At 44.5% G+C, this 12111-nt stretch overlaps 1 protein-coding gene across 4 annotated transcripts in view; it reads left to right on the forward strand.

Moving 5' to 3' along the window:
- Positions 1 to 12111, forward strand: part of CHRM2 (cholinergic receptor muscarinic 2) — a 158958-nt gene that overhangs the window by 37461 nt on the left and 109386 nt on the right. The window contains exon 3 of one of the 4 annotated variants that reach the window (XR_006415114.1): positions 6441 to 8880. The exons of the other annotated variants lie outside the window; for them this stretch is intronic. The gene's annotated coding sequence lies outside the window, so the exon portion shown is untranslated. Of the gene's footprint in view, positions 1 to 6440; positions 8881 to 12111 lie in introns of those variants that run through there. 4 annotated transcript variants of the gene reach the window in all.

The following is a 12111-nucleotide window of genomic DNA, read 5'->3' on the forward strand; positions in this document are numbered from 1 at the left end:
ACACTCATCTTGATCTGAACTGGGGCCATGGGCATTTATTCTAAAATAAAGAGAAAAGAGAAGACTCACCTATTTGCTGCACAATTCAACTAGTTAAACATTAGTAGAATCAGGGCACATTTCACTTTGGCTTGGCCACCCTGTTGCCTTTTACTATCATAGTGAAAAATGCTTTTATGCCCTCTGCCATTACAGGTGACCATGGGCAATGCTGAAAGTAGTACTATATATGCCTCAAGTTGTATAAAGAGAAGCTGTCTGTGCCTTAGAGACAGAGGAATCAGTTATGGTCAAGCACAACAAAATTCTCAGAACTTCACTTCAAAGATTGATTTGGCTCACTTCCAGGTTTGCTTTCAACAGGCTTTTTGGCCTGTCCAAACAGAGAATGTGTACCTTTTGAACCAGGAAATTGTGCCTTTTTGTGCACACTTTTCAAAAGTGTACACTGAAGCATTCATTATTATTTTTTCTTTGAACGTAATTGCAAGTTCAAGAATGTGCAAACATTTTTGCAAGATGGGTCCCCATTTTGTTCTTGTTCAGTGTTACAGATTCAAGCTCAGGGGCTACATAGCATTTCTTGAGATGTACAAGTGAGTTTTCTAGCAATATGTAGTGTCTAAGACTATGTACTTACAGTGTACATACCTCTTGGATGAAAATAATCTCCTGCCATGAATGAAATTCTCAATATAAAATGTCAAAATCCGTGCTAGTGTAATGCCTTTAGTAGGCCAAGTGAAAGGTCACAAAAAATGTGCAAGCCTTTAAGATCATCCCTGATTCCCACCTCCAGCTTTTTGTAATATCTTGCCTGATAAAGGGGTTGCACATTTTTTGGGGGGAGGGGGGAATCTTCTGTAGTTGGTCTAATGAAAACATGACTGAAATATGGACTTTAGAATTTTGCTGATGGCCAAAATGGCTACATTCTCTTTCTGTATGAAGTAACATTTGAAACTAACTCCAGTAGATCAATCAATTTGTTTTACTGCTTAACAATATATATGACATGGTACCTGTAAACTTGCATGCAGTAACACTAAATGTACTGGTTTCCATAGATTGATCTATGTTGCCCTCTGAAAAACACATACCAACACCTCTTCCCCCAAGTATGTACTGCTTATAATCAGGTTAACAGTTTGTCAGAATCCTTGAGGCAAATAAGTCCCTTAATGAATGAAGTTATAATGATACAGTCACAAAATTATCTGCATTGCTCAGGCAGAAGGATAAATAAAGCAACTTATCAACATAGAGAAGAAATTGATTGGGGCCAACTTGAAAGTGGATTGTTAGACTGTAGAACCGCCTTCCAAATTTTGGCCTAGATGTATTGGACTACAGAACTCATCCTTCCCAGAGATGCCTTGGATTGCACTGTTACAACTCATCTTAATGAGCCCAACTTTATCAGTGTACATGTTTAATAGGCTCAATCCTATGCCAGATATTTAGTTCTGTTATGGTGGGTGATTGTTGTTCTGGCCACTTAGTCTTCTATGCAGTTGATCACATGCAACCCTATCCTGTCCGCTCATCACCTGTGAATCATCCCACCGCTGCTGAATTTTAGTGGGGTGGCAGCAACACAAAAGCCCCCTTTCCACTTTAAAGCAAGGCCGAAAAGAACACCCACATTGTCTTAATGCACACCCCGTCTTCCTTATTCTCAGAGTGTCATTAGGCATTAAGACCAACCTGTTGCTGAAATTTGGCAGTGATATGGTGGCAGTAATTTTGGGGATGGGGATGCAGGTCTGGTGCAGTGTGGAGGTTGGTGATTCCCTGCCCCTTCCCACCTTGTGCCTAGACCCTTTGAAGTTGTGTATAGGATTGCAGTCTGAATGTTTTATCGGCTTTGTTTCAGAAGAGCTTTGTTTTTGTAATTTATAGCTGTGTAAATTGCAGTCCTAAATTTAAAGGAAAGTTGGTATGTGTGGGTGTGTGTATGTGTGTAAAACAGTATATATAAAAGATACTGTACACATACACACTGGGGAGGGGGGAGAGAGAGAATGTAGTTTATTAGGAACAGAAAAAATGAATTGACTCAGTGGTAAGAATTACCAGCTTTCCAGATGAGGTTCAGACTTCTGACAAAGTAGCCCCTGCCTAGGACGCCAATGGATATCTTTTTGCTGCTGTTGTTTAGGTGCTGGAAGCATCTGTTGTTCAGTGGCTCCGATAAAGCAAAATAAGTGATACCGATAGCTTTTACAGACCTAACTTTATTCCAGGCACACAAAACTCTCTGTGTGGACCAGGTGTTTGGAACAAAAATAAGATTAAATCGATTTCCCCCCCTATATAGCCAGTGTTGCTGGCTTGTCATCTGATTGTCTGGAGTACAGAAGAATTGAATATAGAGCTTCTCAAGTTGCAATTTTCACTCCTGCAAAGAGAGAAAGAGATTGTTTTAGAATGCAATCCTGCACATGGTAACTCAGAACCAAGTTATGTGTCTCAAAGGCTTGATACATGGGTATAAGATGGCAGCATGAGGTGGCATCCGGCAAACAACAGTGACATGTGGGAATCATGGCACATCGCTGCCTGATTCATGAATATCAGCCTGACATTAAAGAACTGTTTTCATGCGATGAAGGGAGTGATTTGGGGAAAGGATCGACAGGATCATATTTGTGGCTAACCACCAAATTACCAGCTGCTGGTGGACTTGGGCAGGAGGACGCTGTTCTAGCCATGTCCAGCTTGGGGGATCCTGTGGCCAGCTGGTTGGCCACCATGTGAGCAGAATGCTGGACCCGGTGGGCCCTTGGTCAGATGCAGCAGGGGTCTTCTCATGTTCTTAGCCCAGGGTCAGTTGCCCTGCTGCTTTTTCCTTCCTCGAAGAGGAGGTGGCACTGAGGTCTGAAATCGTCTCAGACTAATCTTGTAATGAATATTAATACTGGCTTATTATGAAGCAGAATGTTTACTGGCTAAGAGGGATAATTATGCATAAGGCTTGGAGGCAATTCACATGATTCATAGCAGAAGCCAAAGCAAATCTACTGAAGACTGAGCCCCATTGAATTCTATGGAATTGTGTACAGGACACAGTCATGGTGACCCACTCAGCATACAGTTGAATTTACAACCTCGTCAATGGTATGTTTGAATGTTTATCTGATATCTGAAAAATCATAGGATTTTATTGCTGGAAGGTACCATGCAGGTCACCTAGTCCAATAGCCTGTACAGTATTGGAATACTGCTACCACAGAGTCCCAGGAGGCTGGCCATACAATCTCTGCTGAGACACTTCCACTGAAGGTAATTTAAGCCATTGAGCGCAAAGGTCACAGCACAAGGAAGCAATCTGTTCCGTTGGATTGCTGCTGCATCAAAGCTAGGCCTGCTGTACACAGGCCCCGTAACAGAATTAGCTTGCAGTAGGTCCAGGACCAAGAATGGAGATCTCTTCATGGGGTGTCTACTTGATTTCTGGAGTTCGGTGATGGCATGAGTGGAGCTGGCTGCTAACTCAGATGGCTCTAACAGGAGATTAGGCGAATTCAGGGAGGGCCAGTCTGTTAGCCCTGATAGCAACGCAGAGCCACCATGTTCCAGAGTAGCAGGATGGGGCAGGGCTGCATCGAAGGTGAGCATGTTTACGCACCTGCCAGGGACCCGCTTTCCAGCAGGGGACCAGCTCCTCCTCACCTTTGCAGCTGGCTCGTTCTCCTGCTCTGCTGGGCCAGTGCCTGAAGCTCACCCTGAATAGGGGTGCTCAATCAGTGGCCCATGAGCTGCATGTATCCCCAAGGCCTTGACTGTAACCCATGGCCAATTTCCAGTTGCACCATTGCAGTTGTGGCAGCCACCATGATGTCTTCCACCACTGGTCTTCTGTATGCTTCAAGTCAAAACAAAACTCTGGGGCAAAGTGATTCTCCTCTTCACAGGACTGACTGTGTACCATACACAACTTAAGCAGATTCATGTAGCACTGCTGACTTGCCATTCTGCAGTCTTTTGCATGAAGTATCGGGCTTTTGCCAGTTATGGGGGAGGGCAACATAATGTGGAATCGTGAGCATCTGACCAAGCATGTACAGGAAAGCTCTCATTGTTGTAACCTTTCAAGGGAGTCATGGGGCTAATGGGGCAGGCTAGAAAGTTAATTAATAAATAACTACAAATCCCCCCCGCCCCAATTTCTGGAAACTGTATTGCTCAGTTGCTTGAGCCTTCTGAGATGTCCTAAGCTATTGCTCATACCACAAGCGCTGCTAAACACAAGCATACTGTTTCTGTCATAAGGGCTAGAACCTTGCACTTAACAAGGAAAAAAGGAAGCAAAGAAAAGAAAGCAAGCTGAATTCTGAGCCAGGTACTTGAGTCCTCCCTTTCTCTGTGCTGGAAGAGAACTGCAGCTCACACACATGGAGACACACACACAGCTGCGTTGTCAGTGATGCCCCCTCTTTTCCTTGCTGCCCATGTTTGATATGTGAGTCAAAGCTCAGCTCCTCCTCCCTCCTCTATGCTGCACACAAATAGCTTGAGGAATGTAACTCGTCACTCAGAAAAAGAGATCTACAATAGATTGGAAGTGCCAGTTTTCTCAGAAAGGAGAAGAAAGACTGGAGGCCATGAGAGATCAGAAGAGTGATTGCCGCTTCATTACAACAGCTGCTTTGCTCCTGAAGCAGGTTAATGCCCTGTCACAAGCTCCTCTTATTTTCCAGCTGTTGGCAGGCAGAGGTGCTGGCCTGAAAATGAAAGCCATCTTTCCCACCCTTCCCAGTTCTTGTTTCTTCTTGCCAATTCTCAGAGCACTTCCCCTGCTTGGGGATGATAGAACCTTGTACACTTTTGCTGGTGAGGGATCATTCAACTTCTCTCCTTGTCTCTAGCATACAGCAGAAGAAGAGAGTTCAAAGAGTGTGGCAGTTTGTTCCTAGAATGGGGTGGCCATGATTCAACACTAGCCATACATAGAGTAGCCTTACTGAAATGCATGGGATTAAAGCCAAGCTAGTGGTGCATGAATCCTAATGTGACCTGCTGGAGAGGACAGTCTGCTTTTCAAAGCCATTTCCTCCTTCGAGGGATTTTCCAGCAGAGTTGTACTTAAATCTCCTTTTGAAATTTCCCAGCCTATTTGTGAGTAGAGAACTTGAGGGGACAACTCTACTGAATTCTCCAGTGGGAGGAGAAATTCCACAATTTCTCACAGGTTGGACTACTATTGGCAAAGGTCATAGCACCTTTTTTCCCCCCTAAGAGGCTTTCCAAAGGGACTTCCCAAGGGTGAGGCTTGGAGCACAGTTTCCCTTTTTTTGTCCAAGGGACTTTTTTCTTGCACTGCCACTGCAAGTGAGAAGCTTGCAGAGGCAGCTCTGTCTGGCAGTTCTGTCCGCAGCCCTGCTCCTGTTTTGCATTCTCCACAACCTGCTAGACCAGTGATGGCAAAGCTTTTAGAGACTGAGTGCCCAAACTGCACCCCAAAACCCGCTCATTTATCGCAAAGTGCCAACACTGCAATAAAACCTACAAACGGAGGCTTTAGTTTAGAAAAAACAACTCACAGCCAGTCCAAGCATCTCTCTCTCTCTCTCTCTCTCTCTCCCCCCCCCCCGCTCCCCCAGCAGCACACTGACCAGCCATTTGAAAGCTTGGACAAGTCATGGCTAATGAGTCGCGGCTTGTGATGTCATCACCTGGCGCTGCTACTCCTTTCCGAGCATGCGCATGGCCCCTATGTGCACTGGTATCCGATGCTCAGCTGCTGGGGTGATGCTGGGACGACTTGGCTCGCGTGGCGACAGAGAGGGCTCTGCGTGCCCACTGTGGGACGCATGCCATTGGTTCACTACCACTGGCCTAGACCTAGGATCTCTTTAGGGCACTGGCTGGACAGGGGGAAAGGAAAAGTGAAAACATGGGAAAGAACACATGAGGCAGTCCTGCAAAGTGGTTTTCTCTTTCTAGGAGGGCAAGAAAAACAAACAAACAATGGGTCATTTCTGAGAAAAAAGGTGCTTTCTGAAAATGTTTGGTTCATTCTAGTTGCCATTTTTTACAGTATACCAAGTTTCCCAGGGCCTTTTGGATGTGCGGGTGATTGCAGACCTGTCTTGCCAGTGAGTGCAGCAGAACCTTTTTCTTTTCTTTCCAAGGGCTTTTGCTCTTTTGCACTCCCTTGCCAGCTGCCAACAGCATCCATGGCATTAGCATCCTGCCCGTTTGCACTCTCCATGTTGCAGAAGTGAGGAGAGCAGTGTTCGGGGAACTGGAGGAGCTAGTGTTGTGGCAAAATCTCTCTTCCCCCATGGGAGACGTTTCCATTTTTCTGCCCCATTCTCCAGGCATCATATGATTTCATTTGCTAGTGTCTCTGAGCCTACCAAATCATGGAAAGGTGGCCAATGGTGCCAGGTGTGTTTCTCTTTCTATTTATACATTTCCCCATTGCTCTGCAGCCTTCCAGGATGCCTATCCTCCCTGATTTGAAAAGGCCCAATATGAGGAATTGCCTCCCTTGGGTTTTGAATGAAGCACAAGAAACCTCACAAGCTCTACAGTTTGCTGGAGGGATGAGTATATAGTGGAAGTGAAGACACTATGGCACTTTTGCTGTCCGCCTGATACGTAAGGCAAGCACAAAACCCCCAAAACCAGCCCATGATGATTTCTGCAGTTTTCTTCTCCTTGGAATTTCTTTTTGTGAGAAATTCCTTTTCTGTCCTGTTGAACAAGAATGGCACAGCATGAATTATTTTTCTCTGTAAATGACTGATTTTTTAAAAATTATCTATCTGAATGCCAACAAAAGTGTGCAAATTTTGTCTTTCCTAGCGCTCAGTTGTTGGTGATGCACCCCGTCATCTTTAGTGATGCCGAAATCAGTCCTCCCCTTGTGGCTGCCAATCCTGTTGCAGCATTGTTACAAAACTAAAGACAGGTTGTGCCTCAGACTAAGCAGCGTGCATGCAGGGCGATTCTCTTCCGTCACAGCCTGATGGATCCTAAACAGATTAAATGTGGAAGTAGCGAATATGACAGCCAAATTATTATCATTAAAATCATCCTAACATTGCATTTTATCCTTTCTTTTTTCCCCTTGTGATGATTCCAGGGCAGCTTGCATAACCCCATTTTATTCTGCACAATAACAACCAGGGGAGGCAGGCTGGGCTAAGGGAGAGTGGCTGGTGCAAACTCACCCAGGGAGCTTCACGTTAAGTGGAGATTACAGCATGGACCTCCCAGTCCCTTTCCAGCACTTGAACTGCCAAACAGGCTCTTAAAACTTGGCTTTCATCATCTCCCCTAATTGTGCTCCCACAACTATCCTATGAGTTAGGTTAAGCTGAGGTGCTGTTCCAAAGTCACCCAGTCAGCTTCATAGCCAAGCAGAGCTTTGATAAAGGATGTCACCAATCTTGACCTAGTACACTAACCAGTAGTCTCCCATCCAGGCGCTAACCAGAAACAGACCTGCTTAGCTTCAACTAGTCTGATGCATGATATGCATTCAGAGCCACTAGGCAGCCTTATGAGATGGAAGGACTCCGTAAAGAAATCCACAGCTTGAGTTCAGAAGAACTGAGCAGGACTGTCAAGGGCAGGACTTTTTGGAGATGACTTGACAGCATGGAACAGCAACAAAACAGCAATTTCCGTGTAGCTAGGAAACTGTCTAATGTTAACTCTGCAATTCAAGTATGTACAATTCGTAGCACATCTCAGCCCCTTTGCATTTTATTTCCCCTCTGCATATTCAGTATGGACGTGTGCATTGAGGGGACTGCAGTGATAGTGTGACTGTGCACATGGTTAGTGATGCATTGATCAGCCACCACACCCAACCTTAATCTTTGTAAAACTTAATACAATATGAAGACACTTTTTACAGTGTTTTACCAATGTGCATTCATGCATCTGTAATGCGGAAGGAGGAGAGATGTAGCAAATTGTTCACTCAAGCAATGTGAAAGAGGGAACTCACTGTAGCAAATGGACAACAGAAAGAGGTTTTTTATGGAACTTTGGAGAATTCCTAATGCAACATTCTGTTTTGGAAGTAATTTGTAATCACAAATTCATATTAGATTTTCTTCAGAAGAATCCATAGCTTGAATTGGGCCATGTGAAATGGGTGGAGGCTATCCCAGAAGACCTTGAGATGTTGACAGGGCCATACCTTATGACTGGTAACATGACCTTGTGAGAAACTGAATATTAAATACAGTGGGCCTAGTTCCGATTCAGAAAAGCAATTTCTTACATTCTTATAATTATACCAGGGTTCATTTTTCCAGGCTATTGGCTTATAGCCAGTTCAGACAATACAGTCTGACTAGGAATAATAGATTTCTTCTGGATTCTGTTGTTATTTACCAATCATATAATGTGGTCACCAGCAATGCATGGAATTAATGCATAATATTTTAAACTCTGGCTGTCCTGCTTCACACAGACAAATATAGATCAGTTGAGTAGGGATACACCACCTTCCCTCTGCTCTTTGCCAAAAGGGGTCAGCATCTCAAACTGCTTGCCAAAGTCATAAGCTGCCTCTCAGAAATTTATCGTGGGCCAGGAAAAATGCAGAGAAGGCTACTTTGGATGCTGGTGAAGGATTCCTGCTGAGTATTGAATGCGATGTAGCCACCAAAAGGGCAAATGCTATTTTGGGACGCATTAACAGAAGTATTACTTCCAAATCATTATAGTTCCTCTATAATCCTCCCTAGTCAGACCTCAGACCTGGAATACTGTCAGACCTGGAATACTGTGTCCATTTCTGGGCACCAAGATTTAAGAAAGATTCAGGTAAATTAGAAAGGGCCCAGTGGAGGACAACAAAAATGATCCAGGGTTTGGAAACACTGCTGAATGAGAAGAGACTGAGAGAACTGGGCATGTTCAGCCTTGAGAAGGGAAAACTGAGGGGGGACATGATATCCCTCTATAAGTACCTCAAAGGCTGTCACAATGAAGGTCAAGATCTCTTCTTGCTGATGCCAGAGTATAGGTCACAGAATAATCAGTTAACGTTGCAACCATCCAGATTCAGGCTGGACATCAGAAAAAAACTTTCTCACTGTCAGAGCAATATCACAGTGGAACCAGCTGCCTAGAGAGGTGGTGGGCTCTCCCACACTAGAGACATTTAAAGGAATCTGGAGAGCTATCTGAGTGGGATGACGTAACTTGGCATCATGGGGGTGGGGGTGGACTCAATGGCCTTCATGGCCCCTTCCAACTTTACTATTCTATGATTCTATAATTCTATGACTCTGAAAAACTATGTCAAGTGGGAAGCCATTGTATTTTCTGGAGATCGGAAAATTCTTTGGGTGTGTTTGAGCTGCAAGACCTCATCCAAGCATGCCAAGTCATCAAGGGATGTGTCAACCAGCAGCATGCAAGGAATCCAAGGAGGGCACAGTTCTGACAGTGGGAGAACTTTGGGCTTCCAGCCCTGGAGGTGCTGGGTAGAGAAAGGGCCCTTGAGCCTCCATGTGGCTGCTATGGCGCTCTCCAGCTCCCTGCTTGCCATTCTGGTCAGTGCCACTTGCCCGTGGCCATTTCCCATGTGGTCTGCACATGTGTGTGCTGTGTGACCCTTTAGAACAGTGGGGGCATGAAGGAAACAGCAACGGTGGAACGCACTGAAGGCAGAGGACAGACATCACATGCCTGGCGTTGTGTTAACTAAAACTTGATTTGCAAACCATCGGGATCAAATGTCAAAACTGTCCCTGTGCAGATCTATTCAGTTCTAACCTGCGGCCATTAACACACTGAGTTTTAGTGTTGATGCATGCACCTTGTTCTCCTATAGTTGAGTAAGCTTTGTTTATTCTTCCACTTTCCCGGCAAAGTCAAAAAGCGCCCATGATTACATTTCCATTTATCAAATCAAGCAGTCTGTGTAAACAGCTGATTTTCTTCAGGTCGGAGGCTGGAAATAATGAGTGCAACCATTTGTTCTTCAGCCTGTCCTGCTGTTCTGTTACCATCCTCCCAGTAGTCCCTAATTCATTTACAACAGGGCGCTGGCGTACAGATTTTATCACTTGGAGGGATCCTCCATGTTCCATTTCAGGTGTAAGACAGAAGCAGGAGAGGGAAGCAAAGTCAATATTAGGTTTATGAAGGGCTGCTTTCGGTACCTCCACATCCAGGAACAAGTCTAGATGTACCAAAGCAGGGACATTTCCTGCCAACTTCAGATCCACTAATGGAAAGTGAACTGACTCAGGATGCTTTTTGCAGACTTCTGTCCCTAAGTTGGATTGCAAATTGTGCAAATTTGTTTTAACCGCTAATGAAATTTGTACAAATAAGTACATGGAAACTGCTTGACCCTGGCATGATTGGTGCAAAATTGGCTGATTTGTGCAAATCATAATTTTTGCAAATTGGCTGATTCTGCACAAATCATGCTGGGGTTGTGTTTTTCAGGTGCCTATTTGCAGTAGTTTCATTACTGGTCAAAAATATGCACAGATTGCAGTCTGTCTTAGAGATAATAGCCCACAAGCTGCCTCAACTTGTGCCAAGGGACTCTCAGAAGTCTCCTCCAGCACCACAGTTCAAAGGCTTCAGTTCTTTGGCACTTACCCTTCCTTATGGTCCAGCTTTCACAGCCATACACTGCAACTGGGAAAGCCATAGCCTTGACTATACAAACTTTTGCCAGCAGGGTGATGTCTCTGCTTTTTAGTGTGCTGTCTAGATTTGCTATACCATTCCTTCCAAGAGGCAAGTGTTTTTTAATTTCTTGGCTGCAATCCCCATCTGCAGTGATCCTGGAGCCCAGGAAAATAAAATCTTTCACTACCTCCATTTCTTCCCCATTTATTTGCTGGGAAGTGATAGGACCAGATGCCGTGATCTTAGTTTTCTTAATGATGAGTTTCAAGCCAACTTTTGCTTTTATTTTCTACATATTTTTATTGTTTTATTAAACTTGTATTATTACATATTGTAATAAATACACAACACAGAGCAAGATGGGGGAATTTGGGTCTATATACTCAATATACTATACTTCCCATAAGCTTCAGGTAGGCTGAAAGTTGTCTTAGCCCCCCAAAATCTAAAGCTGTATATTTCTCCCTTGTTTAAAAAGAAAGTAGGTTTTAGCTGTGGGAAGTGTCTTGAATGTACACCTTTTAAAACACTTCTAAAATAATTCTGTGTGGGGGATACTTTTTCTAAAACGGATGAGTTTCCGCAAGCCTGATACATTTGGATGGTAACAGTGATGTTCCAAACCAGTGATTTTTAAAATGTATTTATACGTTTTATGAGTCACCTTTTGGCCCTGATGGGGCCGCCAAGGCAACTTCCAATTACATGAATTATGATACAAATGAAACTTTGAATGATGAAAATGAATGGAGCGGCTATACAAAGGGGGGAAAGGCCCTCGCCCACCCTGGCTAGTGCAGAGACTCATTTCTGAAAATAATGCCTTGCTTCTTGAACCGATAGCTTATTCTTGCAGTCTATTTTTCTGGTATCAGCTGAAGGGAAATCATTATAGGGTCTCTGGGAGGATAGATATATAAATCTCACAGCTTACCCTCCCACACAAGCAAACTTCTTTGCTCTGTTTTTCATCTTGGGCCCAGGCCAGCTAAATATGCCTGCCTGAAACCCACTCAGTGGCACAATGAGCAGCTGCCTGCCTCCCTTTTCTTGCCCTTTTCTGTGCAGCAGTCTTTGATTTTAAGCATTTCCAGCTCACCCTTGTGCTGTGCTACATCCACTGTAATTAAAGCAGAAAGAACAGCAGACATGGGAGAAGAGCCCTAATGAGACATGGCACCTGCGAAGGGTGTGATGTACTGTCAGGCGTGCCTGTAGCTCATCTCTTGCACAAGCCCAACTTTCCGGACATAGGATAGAGAGATTGGCAGTTGGGGTACCCCGCAGTGGGAGGAGGAGGGAGGGAGGAGGAGAGAGGAAGAGGAGGAGAGGTAAGGAGTGCAGCATTAAGATCCTTCTCTTGGTGGGAAGGGGAAGCAGCCCTGTTTCCACCTGAGTACAGAGTGTTGGGGAGCTACCCTGCCTTTGCCATGTCTTGTTCTTGGGAAATACGGAAGTTAAGCAGGATATGAGACAGGCATAATT

The sequence above is a fragment of the Varanus komodoensis genome, unplaced genomic scaffold (assembly GCF_004798865.1).
Source record: "Varanus komodoensis strain SLA01 unplaced genomic scaffold, ASM479886v1 scaffold27, whole genome shotgun sequence".
Classification (NCBI taxonomy): Eukaryota; Metazoa; Chordata; class Lepidosauria; order Squamata; family Varanidae; genus Varanus; species Varanus komodoensis.